A 17,432-nucleotide genomic window follows, 5' to 3' on the forward strand; every position below is an offset into this window, starting at 1 on the left:
TTCTTCCGCCCACTTCCCCTCTCCGTGCCCAGGTTCGAGTGGGGGATGGCAGGCAGGGAGCTGAGCTGTCTCCTTGCGGCCGCTGAGGCCTTGCAGGCCCAGCTGGGGAGGGCAGTTTTGGCCTCCCCCAGGCCGACTGAGGGGGCAGGGGGCAGGATTCTGGAAGGGCAGTTTGGGCCTAGTGGCTCCTGTACCGGTTCGACCTGGTTGCCTCCTGTGAGTACGCTCTCGGAAATAGAACTTCGCCATAAATGTCTGTGTGCAGCTCCTCACTCTTACCGCTGGGGCGGGGCAGGAGGCAGTCCCGGCTGTGCTGGTGGCCCAAAGCGGGACACACCGCAGGGGGACACCCTCCAAGCGGTAACCACAGGAAGCAGCAGCTGCATCATCAGCCTGGTGTGGGCTCCCCCTTGTCAGTTGCCCTCCTCCTCTTGGCTCGTGTTAAGAAGGGCATTAAGCACCACATGTGAGGGAAATAGGCTGAGTGCCAGGGGGCTGCAGCCAGCTCTGCTGGGTGGTGCCCACTGACAGCACAGGGCCAGTGGTGCAAGCTGAGGCAGAGGAAGCCTCCATGGAAACAGAAGGAGGAACTTTTTTCCTTGTGAGGGTCACAGAGCCTGGCACAGGCTGCCTGGGGGGCTGTGGAGTCTCCCTCTCTGCAGATATCCAAAGCCTGCCTGGTTGTGTTGCTGTGTGACTTGCTCTGGGTGCTGCTGCTCTGGCAGGGGTTGGACTGGATGGGCTTTGGAGGTGCCTTCCAGCCCCTGGCACTCTGTAATGCTGTGATTCTGTGACCTGCCCTCCACTGAGCCATGGACAGTGCAACAAAAGCTACCTGTGTGAGCTGTAGCTCCGCTCTCTCCCTGATAAAACTCAAGTCAAGTGGCTAAACCCCAATGCCACTACTCCTGTGGGAGACCCAGGGATGTTTGTGGCTACCCCTTTCTTCAGCGCCAAGAGTGAGGAACATCCTAAATCCTCCTGGACTCAAAGGCAGAGATCAATCTGGTTAATTAGCTACCATGGCTGAAGTCAGTTAGGGAGCCACTTGTAGCATGGCACACAGGAATGGATTTCATCCCATACAAACCAGTCTCCTGATGAGGAAATCAGGACTTGGCCAGTGAAAGAAGCTTTGCCTAAAGTTTCTTCACCATCTCCATGAGAAGATTTGGAAGCCTCCAGAACTCCATGGAGCTTTTGGCTTCTTATTAGGCCATTGCATATCCGCTTAATTATGGTTAATCATGAAATAGGGGTGGAAGAGGCCTCCTTCTCCTTCTCCTTCTCCTTCTTCTCCTTCTCCTTCTCCTTCTCCTTCTCCTTCTCCTTCTCCTTCTCCTTCTCCTTCTCCTTCTCCTTCTCCTTCTCCTTCTCCTTCTCCTTCTCCTTCTCCTCCTCCTCCTCCTTTTCCTCCTCCTTCTCCTTCTCCTTCTCCTCCTCCTTTTCCTTCTTCTTCTCCTCCTCCTCCTCCTCCTCCTCTCTCCTCCTCCTCCTCCTCCTCCTCCTCCTCCTCCTCCTCCTCCTCCTCCTCCTCCTCCTCCTCCTCCTCCTCCTCCTCCTCCTCCTCCTCCTCCTCCTCCTCCTCCTTCATTTTATTACTATTATTAGTATTAACATTGTTGCTGTTGTTAATGTGTCATTACAGTGTGATTGATGGCATTGGTGTCAGTGTCAGAATTCCTGTGGGTAATTAAAAGACAAAACACAGACTGCCAGAGGCCTCAGCAGCCTCGTTGGGAATCAGAGGCTGACCAGATCACGAGTAGAGTGATTTGCACAAGTTCACAGGGAAAAGCTAATTGTGAAACTTATCCTTCTGCACTCAGGACTCACTCCCTCAGCCATGCAAATTCTTGGGGTGATTAGAGCATTGTATAACCTGCCAGCAGATTAGCACCTGCAGGTGGGTGCAGCTGCAGGGACGATGTGCAGCACAACTCTGCTTTGCACCTTGAATCTGGATCCCTGCGACTCTTACGCAAGCCTGATGATAGATGTGGGACAGGAGCCTGGGGAAGAGGGGAGAGGTGTTGTGTTGTCACATGAAGGGTAGGAAAAAAAGGCCAAGGGAGAGAGGGAGAGGCTGCATGAGGTAAGGCTTCCTGAGCTTCAATCTCGGACAAAGAAGAGAGGGCAAAGCTTCAGGCAGGAGCTGGACTAAGCTTGGGATTGGCTGGTTAAATTTGTGAGGAGCGGTGGCTGGCTGCAGTCAGAGGGAGTTTAGGTGCCAAGCAGAGTGAGCATGGGTGCAAACTGCCATTGCAAAGTTCTGTATGTAAGGTCCGAGTCTGGCTTTCAAAACTGACTCAAGAAGTAAATCACAGCCCGGTGGAGAGCTGAGGATGACGTTGGGCCTTGAGCATCTGTGAAGAAAGGCTGAGAGCCCTGGGGCTGTTTAGTCTGGAGAAGGCTGAGAGGGGATCTGATCAATGTCTATCAATATATGAGGGGTGGGTGCTAGGATGAAGGTGCCAGGCTCTGTTTGGTGGTGCCCAGTGATAGGACAAGGAGCAATGAATAGAAGCTGGAACCCGGGAAGTTCCACCTCACCATAAGGAGAAACTTCTTTCGTGTGAGCATGCTGGAGCCCTGGAGCAGGCTGCCCAGAGAGAGACTTTCCTCTCTGGAGACTTTCAAAAGCCACTTGGATTTGTTCCTGTGTGAACTGCCCTGGGTAATCCACTAATGGAAGAGACATAGAAACATAGAATCAGTCAGGGTTGGAAGGGACCACAAGGATCAGCTTGTTCCAACACCCCCTGCCATGCCCAGGGACCCCCTACCCTAGAGCAGGCTGCACACAGCCTCAGCCAGCCTGGCCTCAAACACCTCCAGCCATGAGGCCTCAACCCCCTCCCTGGGCAACCCATTCCAGCCTCTCACCACTCTCCTGCTCAACAACTTCCTCCTCACCTCCATCCTGACTCTCCCCACCTCCAGCTTTGCTCCATCCCCCCCGCTCCTGGCACTCCCTCACAGCCTCAAACGTCCCTCCCCAGCTTTTTTTGGAGCCCATTTCAGATCCTGGCAGGCCACAAGAAGGTCCCCTGGGAGCCCCCTCTGCTCCAGCCTGCACAGCCCCAACTCTTTCAGTCTGTGCTCACAGCAGAGCTGCTGCAGCCTCTGAGCATCCTCCTGGCCCTGCTCTGGACATGCTCCAGCATCTCCACAGCCCTCTTGTCCAGAGCTGGATGCAGGACTTCAGGTGGGGTCTCAGCAGAGTGGAGCAGAGGGGGAGAATCACCTCCCTGGCCCTGCTGGCCACACTGCTCCTGCTGCAGCCCAGGCTCTGCTTGGCTCTCTGGGCTGCAAGTGCTCACTGCTGGCTCATGTTGAGCTTCTCATTCAGCAGCACCCCCAGGTCCCTCTCCTCAGGGCTGCTCTCCAGCCTGGCACTGCCCACCCTGTGTTTGTGCTTGGGATTGCCTCAATCCAGCTGCAGGACCTGACACTTGGTCTTGTTGAACCTCCTGAGCTTGGCTTGTGCCCACCTCTGCAGCCTGCTCAGGTCCCTCTGGGTGGGTCCCTGCCCTCCAGCCTGCCTGCTGCACCACACAGCTTGGTGTGGGCAGCAAACTTGCTGAGGCTGCACTCAGTGCCTCTGCCCATGGCACCCACAGAGATGTGGAACAGGACTGGTGCCAGGACTGATCTCTGGGGGACTCTTCCTGTCACTGCCTGCACTTGGCCATGGAGCCATTGGCAGCCACTCTTTGGGTGTGGCCATCAAGCCAGTTCTATATCCATCTGGTGGTCCACCCCTCAGACCCATGTGGCACCAGCCGGGAGAGCAGGATGTGGTGTGGGACAGTGCCAAAGCCTTGCTCAGGGCCAGGTCAATGCCATCAGTTGCTTGCCCCACAGCTATTCATGTTGTGACCTGTTCCTAGAAGGCCACCAGGTTGTCAGGTAGGATGTGCCCTTGCTGCAGCCATGCTGATTGTACCCAATCACCTCCTCACTGTTCTCCTGTCTCAGCAGTGCCTCCAGGAAGATCTGCTCCATGATCTCACTGGGCACAGAGGTGAGGCTGCCTGGCCTGGAGCTCCCTGGCTCCTCTTTCCTACCCTGTTTGACGCTGGGAGTTCTGTTTCCCCTTCTCCAGTCAGTGGGGACTGCCCCAGGCTGCCAGGACTTTGGGAGTAGAATAGAGAAGGGTTCAGCAACCTCATCTGCCAGCTCCCTCAGCACCCCTGGGTGCATCCCATCGGGTCCCATGGACTTGAACACTTTCAGATTCTTCAGGTGATCACGGACCTGATCTTCAATTACGATGGGCAGCTCTTCCTGCCAGCCCTGCCTGTCCTGTTAGAGTCACCAGCAGTGTCCAGTTCTGGGCTCCCCAGTTCAAGAGGAACACAGAACTGCTGGAGAGAGTTCAGAACAGAGCCACAAAGATGCTGAAGGCAACGGAACAGCTCTGTTAGGAGGAGAGCCTGAGGGAGCTGTGGCTGAGCTGCTGGGAGTGGAGGAGACTGAGAGGAGACCTCAGCAGTGCTTATAAAGACGTGCAGGTGAGTGCCAGGAGGCTGGAGCCAGCTCTGCTGGGTGGTGCCCACAGCACAAGGGGCAATGGTGGATGTTGAGGCAGAGGAAGTTTCATATGAACATGAGGAGGAGTTTTTTCTCTGTGAGGGTGTCAGAGCCCTGGCACAGGCTGCTCAGGGGGGCTGTGGAGTCTCCCTCTCTGGAGATATTCAACCCCTGCCTGGATGTGTTCCTGTGTGATCTGCTCTGGGTGACCCTGCTCTGACAGGGGTTAGACTGGGTGCGCTTTGGAGGTGTTTTCCAGCCCCTGACGCTCTGTGATGCTGTGCTTCTGTAAACACCACCAGTGACCTAAATCCCACATGGAGCAAGCTTTTGCTAAGTGTAGGGAGGGTTGGCAAAAAGAAAAACCCAAAACCCAAAGGAAAAGAAATAAGCAAAACCTCTCTGTCAGTGCCAATGAGCAGGCTTGGTTTCCATACAAAGAGACAAGGCAGCCTGGGCAGAACAAGTCTGGGCAGACTTTGCACCCCTGCAATGAGCTTTTCTGTGTCAGAAATCCACAGGAGGACCTGCTCCATCACAATGATTTGTCAGGCTCATTGGCTGTGCAAGTTTCAGTGGAAACAAGCCCTCAGTGCTTCATGAGTAAGATTCAGGCAGCCTGCATCGACAGAACAATTTATTGGGGTGCTTAAAGAGCCATTCATAGCAAGAGTCATGTTCCCAAAACAATGCTCATTCGTATTCTCTGCACCTGCACGGGATTCTAGGGGCTGGGGATCTGAAAAGGGGAAGCCTGGGGAAAGGATGCATGGATGATGTCTCCCACCTGAATTTTTAACTCAGATTAATTAATTTTATGTGCATTTATCAGCTTAACTCTGATGGGGTGAGAGGGAATTGATGGAAGCTTGAGGAAGATAGATGGAGACAGGATATGAGGAAGAAACTCTTGACAGAGGGGGTTGGGAGACACTGGAACAGGCTGTGGGTGCCCTCTTCCTGGAGGTGTTCAAGGCCAGGTTGGATGGGGCCTTGAGCCACCTGGGCTGTGGGAGGTGTCCCTGCCCATGGCAGGGGGTCGGCACTGGATGAGCTTTAAGGCCCCTTCCAACCCAACCCATTCCATGAAGCCATGAATCACTCGGTCCAACCTGCCCCCCCTACTCTGACAAATACTCCTGGAGAACACACAGCAGGAACAAAAGGACTTCTCAACACAACAAAAAGTGGAATGCAAATGACTGTCTTCCTGGATCAGAGGAGCTCTCTGCCTAAAGTCAGTTCAGAAGCTTTCAGTGTCCAACCTATCTGCTCATTCTCTTCCTTATTGCATCCCAAACCCAGCAATGGAGTCTCCTTCCCTGGAGACTTCCAAAACCTGCCTGCAAGCATTCCTGTGTGGCCTGCCCTAGCTGATCCTGCTTTAGCAGGGAAGTTGGACTGGATGAACCCTGGAGAGCCCTTCCAACCGCTACCATTCTGTGACTCCATGCAGCTCAGAAGGGACTCTTCAGAACTCCACCCTCAGGCGTTTGTGAGCTCCCCACATCCACCCTTCCCCACGTGCTGCAACCTCTCTGAGGCTTGGCTGCCCCCAAAACCACCTTTTCACCTCTCTCCCATTCTAGCAAGAAAAGTAGAGCTGCTCTGCTCTGGTGAGACCCCACCTGGGGCACTGTGTGCAGTTCTGGAGCCCCCAGTGCTAGCAGGACATGGAACTGTTGGAGCCAGCTCAGAGGAGGCCACCAAGATGCTGAGAGGGCTGCAGCAGCTCTGCCCTAAGCACAGGCTGAGAGAGTTGGGGCTCTGCAGCCTGCAGAGGAGAAGGCTTCCAGGAGAGCTTGGAGTGGCCTTGCAGGATCTGAAGGGGGCTGCAGGAGGGCTGGGGAGGGACTATGGACTGGGAATGGCAGGAGGAGGTGGAGGAATGGGTTTGAAGTGTCAGAGGGGAGATTGAAAGTGGATGTGTGGAAGAAGTTGTTTGCAGTGAGGGTGGTGAGAGACTGGCACAGGATTCCCAGGGAGGTTGTGGAGCACAGAATGTGATCAAAGATCAAAGATCACATTCTGTGTTTCTGTGCTCCACAACCTCCCTGGAGGTGTTCAGGACCAGGTTGGATGAGGCCTTGAGCGACCTGTTCTAGTGGGAGCTGTCCCTGCCTGTGGTGGATAGTTGGATGGTACTGGCTGAGCTCTGAGGTCCATTCTATGATTCCATGAAGACAAAGATGGCCAAGAGCAGCATGAGAGGACTCTGTGGGTTACTTCAGTCATGATTCTGTCATTCTGTGACAGAAGGCAGAATGTGTGCAACTCCTGAGGGGTTACAGAGAGAACTTTGCAGCGCAAGCCCCAGGTAGTGCTCAAAAGCACAATGTGCTCACTGGAACAACACTTTCTGCACCTCTATCTCCTCTTCCTCCCCACTCCTTTTCTTCCCTTTCCTCGAGAACACAGCTTTACACTTGTCCTTCATACACATAACCCGAGGGTGGGAATCATTGCGAAGGCTCGTGCCTGACACCCCATCTGTTCCTCCTGACAGCCACGGGGAACGCACGGCTATAAAAACCTGAGAAATAATGCAGCATAAAAAGGGATTGACTCGGCTCCAGGAGGCCATAAACGGCAACAAATACCATTGTATGATTTATTTTGTGCTGTAATCTTTACAGTAAGTCATCCTTCAGACATTTCCTTGTGACAGGTTTTAATAATATTAATGCCCAGAGCAATCCAAATCATCGCCAATAGACATATTTATCAAGCTGTCAATCCAAGTAAATGAAATTCTATAAGCAATAATGTAACATGTTTAAAGGAAGCTAATAAAACAAGTCAGGAGAGAAATATTACTGCAAAGTATGCTCTCTCTAATCCAGCCCTGGGTTTTATACAGCCAAAATGCAAATCTTCCCCCTCTGTGATTTATTGCTCCAAAAACACCATTGACCTTTTCGGGAGCTCTCGCACAGCCCTTCTCACACACTGTGATGCCTTCTGCCAGCTGAGCTGAGAGCTCAGCATGACTGCCTTCTTCTGCCCAGCCTCTGGACTGGGAAGTGATGGGTGGCATCAAAGAGTAGGATCTTAAGTCTTGAAGATTTGAAGACTGACAAGCCTTGACACAGGCTTGGCAACCCGGCAGGTATTTACCACCAGTTATCCAGGCACTTGATAAGCTACAATTAACAGGGAGCTGAGACTTGGTTCTTCAGCCTGCTTTCCCTTTTAACCTAATGCAGTAACTACCTAAGCATTGCTTGGCTGAGAGGACTCAGGTAGAGGCACAGGAAGTTTCATGTAAACATGGTGTGTCCTGAGCTAGGTTGGATGGTCCTGCTCTGGCAGGGGGGTTGGATTCAATGATCTCTCTGAGTCCCTTCCAACCCCTGACATCCTATGATCCTGTGAGCCTGTGAGCCTGTGAGCCTGTGGTAAGAAGGATTTTTTTTTACTGTGAGGGTGCCAGAGCCCTGGCATAGGCTGCCCAGGGGGGCTCTGGAGTCTCCCTCTCTGCAAATATTCGAGAGCTGCCTGGATGTGTTGCTGTGTGATCTGCTCTGGGTGATGCTGCTCTGGCAGGGGGGTTGGACTGGATGGGCTTTGGAGGCCCCTTCCAGCCCCTGGCACTCTGTGATGCTGTGACTCTGTGACTGCCAAGTGAAGGGACTGGCAAGACTGAGACCAAGCTTTTTTCACCAATGTCCAGTGACAGGGCAAGGGATACAAACTTGACCATCAGAAGTCCCATCTAAACCTGAGGAGGAACTTCTTTGCTGAAGGGTGGTGCAGCACTGGCGCAGACTGTGGAGCACCCAGGGAGGTGGTGGAGTCTCCATCTTTAGAGACATTCCATTACACTGTGAGTTCTTTCAAGCAGAAACTGCCTTTTTCCCCCTGCACATCCAGCCTGATGGGATCCCAGTCCCAGCAGAGGCCTCAAGGCACCACTACAATCCAAATAACAAATACTGGCACTAATAACAAGAGCTCGGTAAAAACTCCTCCCCAGGGAGGTGCTGCAAGACCAGTGCCTGATGTCACTTCAAACTGAACACCAGGGAACATCCCTGCACGGCCTGGGAGGGGTCTGGAGTCTCTGATGCGGTGATGAGGGAGGAATCTGGATGGGGCTGGGAATATTTAATTTATCTGCATATTTGGCTGTTTCTGGAGGGCAATCTCAAAACATCTCTTTCATAAATTTTTTCTGTTGTTCCTCACTGCTCAGCAGCAGCAGAAATCTCAGGGAAAAATATATAAATAACTAAGTGAGAAGTAGATAATCCCCAAGGTGTAGTCCCAGAGTATGGAAACTCACTTCACTTAAATACCTCCCTCTGGCATAATTGACTTTTCATGTGCATGTTAATAATGATATTTCAGCAGGTTGTGAGGGCTCCTTCTTCCCTTCCAGCCCCCCCACCCCCTTTGGTAAATTATGTTACTGGGCACAGGGAGGGGGAGGGACACCTCATAAATCTAATTATGTTTTCATTTATATTTAACAAGTCAGCACAATCTGCTAGCATGTATTTACTGTGCAGTCCCAATATTTACAGCTGACCTAATCAGTTGTAGGACAGCAGCACTGAGCCACATTTTATTGTCCCAATCACATCTATGTGCTGGGGACAGCTGCTAAGATGCAGAGCTCTCCAGAGGACACCTCGGAGTCCTCGTCATGCTGACATTTGCCTGTGCTGCTGAAGCACAAGATAGGCTCCTGCAGAGTGGAGAAAACATCATTTATTAATCCTCTTCAGTTCTACTGTGGCTGCAAATTGCTCACGAGCAGAAACGAGGCGAGAAATCCCACTTGGTGCATCTCTCTTCCCCTGCTAGGCTCCTGTTTACTCCCTGCAAGTTCTGCTGTGACACTGTTTGCCAATATGTCCTGTCACCCTCTCTAGTGGATGCTTTGGAGGAGTCTAACAGCTTGCTATTACTGACAGCTTACTATCAGACCGTGATAACCTCCCTTATGCTGAATGCAGCAGTCGGGTTAGGAGGAGTCACAGTGCAAGTCAACTGGACTGCCAAAGCAAGTGTGCTGAGATCAGAGATGAAGGCAACTCACACCTTGCCACGGGCAGCAGGTGACTCTGCTCTGCCACTGGTTCATGAAATCTGCGTCCTCTGGCTAGGGAGCGCATGGATGGCCTAGAAATGACTCCCCTAGCTTGCATTACTGATTCTAGACAGAAAGGCTGCAGTGATTTCATAGAACCACAGAATGGTTTAGGTTGGAAGGGACCTCAAATCTCAGCCAGTTCCAATCCCCTGCTATGGGCAGGGACACCTCCCACTAGAACAGGTCGCTCAAGGCCTCATCCAACCTGGCCTTGAACAGCTCCAGGGAAGTTGTGGATCACAGAATGACAGAAGGTGCTCCACATCCTCCCTGGGCAACCTGTGCCAGTGTCTCACCACCCTCACTGCAAAGAACTTCTTCCTAACACCCACTTTCAATCTCCCCTCTGCCAGTTCAAACCCATCCCTCCTCCTCCTGTCAGTACAAGATCTTGTCATCAGTCCCTCCCCAGCCCTTCTGTAGCCCCTTTCAGACACTGGAAGCCCACTCCAGGGTTCTCCTAGAAGGCTTCTCCACTCTCAGCCTGTCCTCATAGGAGAGGCACTCCAGCCCTCTGAGCATCTTCTCTTGGATCTCCATTTGTCCTCAAAGCAAATTCCTTTGGGAGTTCACCAGAGCTTGCTGCTCTTCCAGCTTGCTGCCAATGTCCCACTGCCCATCAGTATCTGAGCAAACCTTGATGCTGGCTGCTCATGCTCCTACCCCTGGCTGCTCCTGTGTCTGCCTTGCTCTCTCTGGAGCCAAATAAAACATGCTCATGGCTCAGGTGTTCAGTGGTGACAGCATTCATCTTCTGTCTGGAAGGCAGCAAGCACTTCCTGCAGGTGTGCCAAATCTCTTCCCCTTCCCCTGTTCCTCCACAGTGGTATCAAGAGTTCACAGGCTTTGAGCTTGCAGGAGAGTACCAGAGGCTGTTGGAGAAATTCTTGTTAGCAGAACACACAAGAATTGATAAACAATGAGCAACCTGTGCTGGGAATGTCCTTGAATCCATCTTGGGAGTTTAGATAGCAGGCACAGGGTAGCTTCCCCCCACATGCAGCTGCAGGGGGTGGAGTGCAGCTGCAGGTGGGCAGAGTTTAGCCAGCCCCAGAGGCTGACCCTCAGATTGTTATGGTATGCTGACCTATTGGTGCCTTACAAGTAACTCTGGACCTTCTGAGTGTAACCAATCTTGGTGGAGCACGTCTATTGCTAGAAGTGCATAAAAGTCATTGCATCATGGAAATAACATGGATTTGACCATCTAACCATATTGGTGAACAAAGAGTCATCTTCCCATAGCGCTCCACTGAATGTGTTTCCCAACAAGAGGCTAAGGATCAGGATGCACAGGCATTAAGTTGTGTTTTCTACGCAAGATGAGGAGAAGCCATAAACCATCCACTTCAACCACAACCCCCAACAATAGCAGAAGAATGAGCAAAGAGGCACACCCTGTTGTTCCCTTGCCACACAAACCCTCACTAAGCCACTCCAGGAATTGCCTGCCCAGCAGAAACACACATCTCAGCATGCCTTACCCACCTGCAGAGGAGAAAGAGCACCAAGGGACCTTGACTTTGAGATCTGAAACAGGTGATCCAGGCAGTGAGCCAGGAGTGGGTTCCTTTTGTACAGCCTTCAACTGCACTCAGCTGGCATCTGCAAATGGCTAAAATGGCACTTGGGGATTCTGTGGGGGCTTCAGAAATGCCAGAGGAGCTCTGAGTAATTGGTTGTTCATACCAACTGCTCAGAAATGCATGGTCATTAAACAGTAATTCCACCTAGGAGGAACAAAATTCTTCAGCATGGTGAGCACTACGTACTTAACACACCATAGCATCCCAAGGACAGCTCCTTGCAGTTGTGAGCTGCTTGTGTTGGAGTCCAGAAACTAAAACTCACTCAACTGCTGACTTTCCCCCTCCCCAAGTGAAGGAAACCTTTGCTACAGGTGCTCTGAATGCTCCATGAAAACATGGTCCTCCACACAAGAAGAAAGCCAGAGGGCAGGAGGATTTCCTATTCTGTGCTTGTGCCATCCTCCTGCTTCTGGTAAGTGACTTGAAGTTATTTATGACACTGTTCTCTGGGAGCTAAACCATTTCTAACTTCCTCAATTTCCCACCAGGAAATCAAAATTCAGAAAGGCCAAGTGGCCTGAAATCCCAGAATGAGCCTGAGGAAGCAGATCAAGAAAATGAACTCAAGTATCCCAACCCTAGAGCAGCTATTTAACAGCTGGAACATCTTTCCTCTGACACTTGATCTAGTCCTTTCTAGGCCATAATTTGAGCTCAAAGGCCATTAAGCCCAGAGCTGTAACACCAGGCAGTGGATTGAGAATGTACAGAAGCGCACTCTGAGATTTCTAAAGGCACCAGAGCCTGCCTCCGTCTCCAGCTGTTCACATGATGCAGTTCACAGGATCACAGCTCACAGATGTCAGGGGTTGGAAGGGGCCCAAAGAGATCATCCAATCCACGCCTCTTGCCACAGCAGGACCATCCAAGCTAGCTCAGGGCACACAGCAACACATCCAGACAGGCCTGGAAAGGCTCCACACAAGGAGACTCCATAACCTCTCTGGGCAGCCTGTGCCAGGGCTTTGGGACCCTTCCAGGCAAGAAGTTGCCCTTGTGCTGAGCTGCAACCTCCTGTGCTGCAGCTTCCATCCACTGCTGCTTGTCCTGTCCCAGGGAGCAGTGAGCAGAGCCTGTCCCTCCCTCCTGACCCCCATCCCTCAGAGAGTTATAGACATTGATTCAATCCCCTCTCAGTCTTCTCTTCTGCAGACTAAGCAGCCCCAGGGCCCTCAGCCTCTCCTCCCCAGGCACTGCTCCAGTCCCCTCATCATCCTTGTAGCCCTCCCTTGGACTTATTCCAGCAATTCCTGTCCCTCTTCAACTGGGGAGCCCCAAACTGAAGGCAGTGCTCAAGATGAGGTCTCACCAGGGCAGAGTAGAGGCAGAAGAGAACCTTCCTTGATCTGCTGGACACACTGCTTAATGCCCCCCAGGACCCCATTGGACTTCTTGGCCCCCAGGGCACATTGCTGTGCCATGGATGTTCTCCACCAGCACTCCCAGGACCCTCTCCCCAGGGCTGCTCTCCAGCAGTCACCTCCCAGCCTGTGCTGCTGCATTTTATTATTACTCCCCAGTTGGTTCAGGATGCACAACGTTGACTGCTCATGCTCCCCTGGTCTGTATCTTCATGGCTGATCTGCATTCCTCTCCTCCTCAGCTTTTGAGAAGAGGTGCAGCAGCACTCTGTGGCACATGTGTCTAAACATGTCCAAGGCACACAGATGGGAAAGGCAAGGTTGGACTGGAGGAACTTTTGGACATGATTTTATCTTCTCATCTCACACACTGACAGATGAACCCCCTTAACTTTCTGGTGGTGTCATAACTATTGCCAAACCTTCTGATCCCCATGAAGCAGCTCCAAACAGAGCCCTGGCAGGAAAAGGGACACCTCTCTGCATGGGTGATTTGTCAACTTGGAGCTGTAATTGTGCTACACAGGTGTGCTAGGAGCAGGTGCATTTGGTCTGGTAAGAGGACACTGTGTCCTACGGCCTCGTGCTCAGTCAGGTGGGAGTTGGGTGGGGAAGGGCAGCTCTCAGCATGATGTGTGAAGCTCCATTCTTCTAGGTGAAGCTTAATCTCAGAACATTAGAGGTTGGAAGGGAGATCATCGAGTCCAACCCCTCTGCAAAGGCAGCATCACCCAGGGGAGTTTGCACAGGAATGCACCCACATGGGTTTGGAAAATCTTCAGAGAAGGAGACTCCACAGCCTCTGTGGGCAGCCTGCTCCAGGGCTCTGTCACCCTCATTGGAAAGAAGTTTCTCCTTTCAGTATCTTAAAGGGGCCCACAAGAAAGCTGGGGAGGGACTTTTTTAGGCTGTCAGGTTGTCATAGGACAGGGATGGATGGAACAAAGTGGGAAATGGGGAGATTCAGACTGGATGTTAGGAAGAAGTTCTTCACCATGAGGGTGCTGAGAACTGGAAAGGGTTGCCCAGGGAGGTGGTGGAAGCCTCATCCCTGGAGGTGTTTAAGGCCAGGCTGGATGAGGCTGTGGGCAGCCTGATCTAGTGAGAGGTGTCCCTGCCCATGGCAGGGGGGTTGGAGCTGGATGATCCTTGAGGTCCTTTCCAACCCTGACTGGTTCTATGATTCTATGATTCTAAATCTTTTATGGAATTATCACAAGCCAGAGAAGGACAATCCAGAGCAATTTGCCTCACACAGGCAAATTAATACCCGAGGGAGCTTTCTTATGCTCTTCTAAACAAAGACACTTGTCCAACTCCACAGAGCTGGGCTTAGTCCCAGCTTTTACAACAGACAACCTTGGGTACAGGGAGCAAAACTCTCATTGGCTTCCTTTGCCTGACTGGGTCCCAAAAAGGGGCAGGGTGTCATTGTCTGCCCTATTCCCTCTTAATACATATCTAATGCTTAAACCCATGCTAATCAGCAGCAGCAATGACTTTGACAAAGTCTGGAGAATAAAGGCACAAACAGCCTTTGTGTTCTGTTCTGCCCGCATTCTGCTTCACCATTTACACTCCTGTTCAAATGCCAGCAGCAGCTCCTTTGACTAAACCTCACAACCTGTGAGGCTTCTGGATTCATTTTCAAATTCATGCCAGTGGCCTTGCTTTTCACCAGCTAAAGCCTCCCTGTTCCTCTGCAGGTACAGGAGGCAACACCAATCTGCTTCACTTGTTTGGGTTTTTTCTTCCATCTCACCTACCCCTTCCCTCCCTGACAATGACTTTGGAGGAATCCAGAACTCCACGAACCATTTAAACTATATCATATGGAGAGGGGAAAAATGAACCAAAGTGCTTATAATTAAGCTCTGTTTTGCTCTGATAGATCCAGAATCCTAGGGGAAACTAATGGCAGAGTCTTATGCCTGGCAAAGCTCCTGATCCACCTCAGGCAACCACTTTCCCTGCAGTATAACTGGTGCAGAACTGCAGGTTTGCAAACAACTGCTCTTTATTAATACACATTTATACTGAAATGTCACCCTGGTCCTTTTAGAATCTGAGATTGCCTAGGAAACAGGAGAAAACCAACCAGGTGGAGAGCTCCCACAGTGCCAATGTCTTTCTGTTCCTTTGCCATTGACTTTTATGAAGATGTCTTTGCTGTTTATAGAAGTCTTTTTTTTTCTTTGCTGGGAGGTAGGTGGCTTTCAGGGACCTCAATTACACCTATGCTGGTAAATGTGTTGGACTGAAACTGGCTCCAGACTCTCTTTCTACATGACATTACTACATGAAGTCCTCCAGGTGTCAGCATGCTTGTGCTTGATCAGGCAGCCTGGCTGAGCACAGTGGGAATGGGTTTTGCCTTTGGCTCAGCCATCTGCAGCTCAGAGGCAGCGTTTGCAGCAAGGCTTGGCTGCCATCTGCTGCTTAGAGGACTTGCAAGCGTTGGGATGGGAAGCAGCTAAGCAGCAGCTCCACGAAGGGAAGACACTAGCAGAAAAGTTTGCAAGGGCTGGAGTAGCTCCATTGTGGGGACAGGCTGAGGGAGCTGGGGGTGTGCAGCCTGCAGAGAAGGTTCCAGGGGGACCTCAGAGATGGAATCCTGCAGGAAGGCTGCAGAGAGACTTTTGCTGAGGGTATCTGGAGACAGGCCAAGAGGGAATGGTTTGGAGCTGAGGCAGAGCAGGATTAGAGTGGAGCTGAGGAAGAGGTTCTTCAGTGTGAGGGTGGTGAGAGTCTGGCACAGGCTGCCCAAGGAGGTTGTGGCTGCCTCCTCCCCGGAGATGTTCAAGGCCAGGCCAGTCTGGATGAGGCCTTGAGCAGCTGAGTCTAGTTGAGAGGTGTCCCTGCCCATGGTGGGGAAGATAGAATAGACGACCTATGAGGTCCCTTCCAACCATTCTATGTGTCCTGGAGTCCTGTACCCCTAAATTCCTCTCCTGCCCGGACTTCGGGGGGAAAGGGGAAAAGCCGCCTGGTTTCCCCCCCCCTCGCCTGCCCTGCAGCCGTGAAGGGGGGGAGGACTGCCCCGTGAAGGGGGGGGCGACTGCCCCGTGAGTTCCCGCGCTGGAGCCAGGCTGGGATTGGCCGTGAGCTTTCGCGCCTAAGGTGTGGTAACTCTGCCCTTTGTCTAGAGAAGGTTATAACTATTGGGGGTCTTCCCGCCTTTAGGGTTCCCGCTTTGGATTTTGCCTGTGCCTGGACATATGTGTCTGCCTGAGCTCACACACTCCCCTCGCCTGGACTGCAGAGAGACCAAGGATTCGCTTTCCTGTTAGGCACACCTTTGTGTGCCTAATGACCCTTAACGACCCTTAACGACTCCTGCAGCCGCTGGAAAGGAAGAGGAACATAGACTGCACGAGCCAGCCTGAGTGAGTTATTTGGCTTAGCTTAATTTAGTAAGAAACTGCTCTTAATTAATAGCTGAGTCCTTTTCCAACTTCTGACTTCTAATATATAGTCAGATTATTGATGGTATCCTGGTAGATCAATTCTCATGCAACTGAATCCGCTTATTAAACGAAATTAATCTTTGTATATATAGTTGTGGGGGTGGGTTTTTGGGAAAATAAAAAATATCTATTTTTGATAAATTCTCGACTCGGCCACGTATTCCTGCCCTCTGCAACACTATGATCACAGCATCACAGCACCATGCAGGTTGGCAAAGCCCCTCAAGATCACCAAGCCCAACCTAGAACCCTGCTCTGCAAGAGTCACCTTAAACCACATCCCCAAGCATCACGTCCAAAACACCCTGAAACACAGCCAGGGTGGGTGACTCCAGCACATCCCTGGGCAGCTCATTCCAGTCCCTGACCACTCTTTCCAGGAAAAACTTCCTCCTAATGCCCAACCTAAACCTCCCCAGCCTCAGCTTGAGGCCATTCCCCCTTCTTCTGTCTGCAATTCCCTGTGAGCAGATCCCAGCAGCAGCCTCTGCACAATGTCCCCTCAGGTAGTTGTAGACAGCAGTGAGGTCTGCCCTCAGCCTCCTCTTCCTCACACTAACCATCTCCAGCTCCCTCAGTTGCTCATCATAAGATTTATTCTCCAGGCCCTTCCCCAGCTTTGTTGCCCTCCTCTGGAGCTGCTCCAACACCTCCATATCTCTCTTGTACTGCAGTGCCCAAAACTGAACACAGCACTCGAGGTGTGGCCTCACCAAAGCTGAGTCCACGACTACAATCACCTCCCTGCTCCTGCTGGCCATAGCACTTTTAAGACAAGTCAGGATGCCATTGGCCTTCTTGGCTGCCTGGACACACTGCTGGCTCATATTCAGGATGTGCAGGGCTTGAAGTACCTTCTGTAATGCTGAATGCATCATAGAAGCAGAGTCATAGGAACACAGAATCACAGAGTGTCAGGGGCTGGAAGGGGCCCCCAAAGCTCATCCAGTCCAACCCCTGCCAGAGCAGCAGCACCCAGAGCAGATCACACAAGAACACATCCAGGTGAGTTTTGAATATCTCCAGAGAGAGAGACTCCACAACTCCCCTGGGCAGCCTGTGCCAGGGCTCTGTTACCTGTTGGGGTCCGGAGGCTGGCGAGAGGCGAAATCAGGGCACTGAAGAGTCAACTCAGCAGCTTGCTATGCATCAGTACAATTTTATTAGGGTAGTGCAGTGTCTTACATAGTGCTCAGAGGAGGTGTATCCAGCCAGCCTGGGACTGGCAAAAGTGGACAGTACAGATTTGCCCCAGGCCACGTGCAGGGTGCAGATAGATTATCCTGTGGTAAACAACCTGTGGTTCCCACCCCAGGGGGCTGGCAGGCTCAGCCCCCTGGAGCTGCATCCACCCCAGGGGCTGGCAGGTCCAGCCCTCTGC

The 17,432-nt window shown here is 52.0% G+C and overlaps 1 long non-coding RNA gene across 1 annotated transcript in view; it reads right to left on the bottom strand.

Annotated features, from left to right (window-relative positions):
* Positions 1 to 17,197, bottom strand: part of LOC135192441 (uncharacterized) — a 51,320-nt gene extending 34,123 nt beyond the window's left edge. Inside the window, exon 1 of the long non-coding RNA XR_010308989.1 lies at positions 17,129 to 17,197. This is a non-coding gene — a long non-coding RNA (uncharacterized LOC135192441). The remainder of the gene's footprint in view (positions 1 to 17,128) is intronic.
* Between the last annotated feature and the right edge of the window lie 235 nt (positions 17,198 to 17,432).

The sequence above is a fragment of the Pogoniulus pusillus genome, chromosome 42 (assembly GCF_015220805.1).
Source record: "Pogoniulus pusillus isolate bPogPus1 chromosome 42, bPogPus1.pri, whole genome shotgun sequence".
NCBI classification, from domain to species: domain Eukaryota; kingdom Metazoa; phylum Chordata; class Aves; order Piciformes; family Lybiidae; genus Pogoniulus; species Pogoniulus pusillus.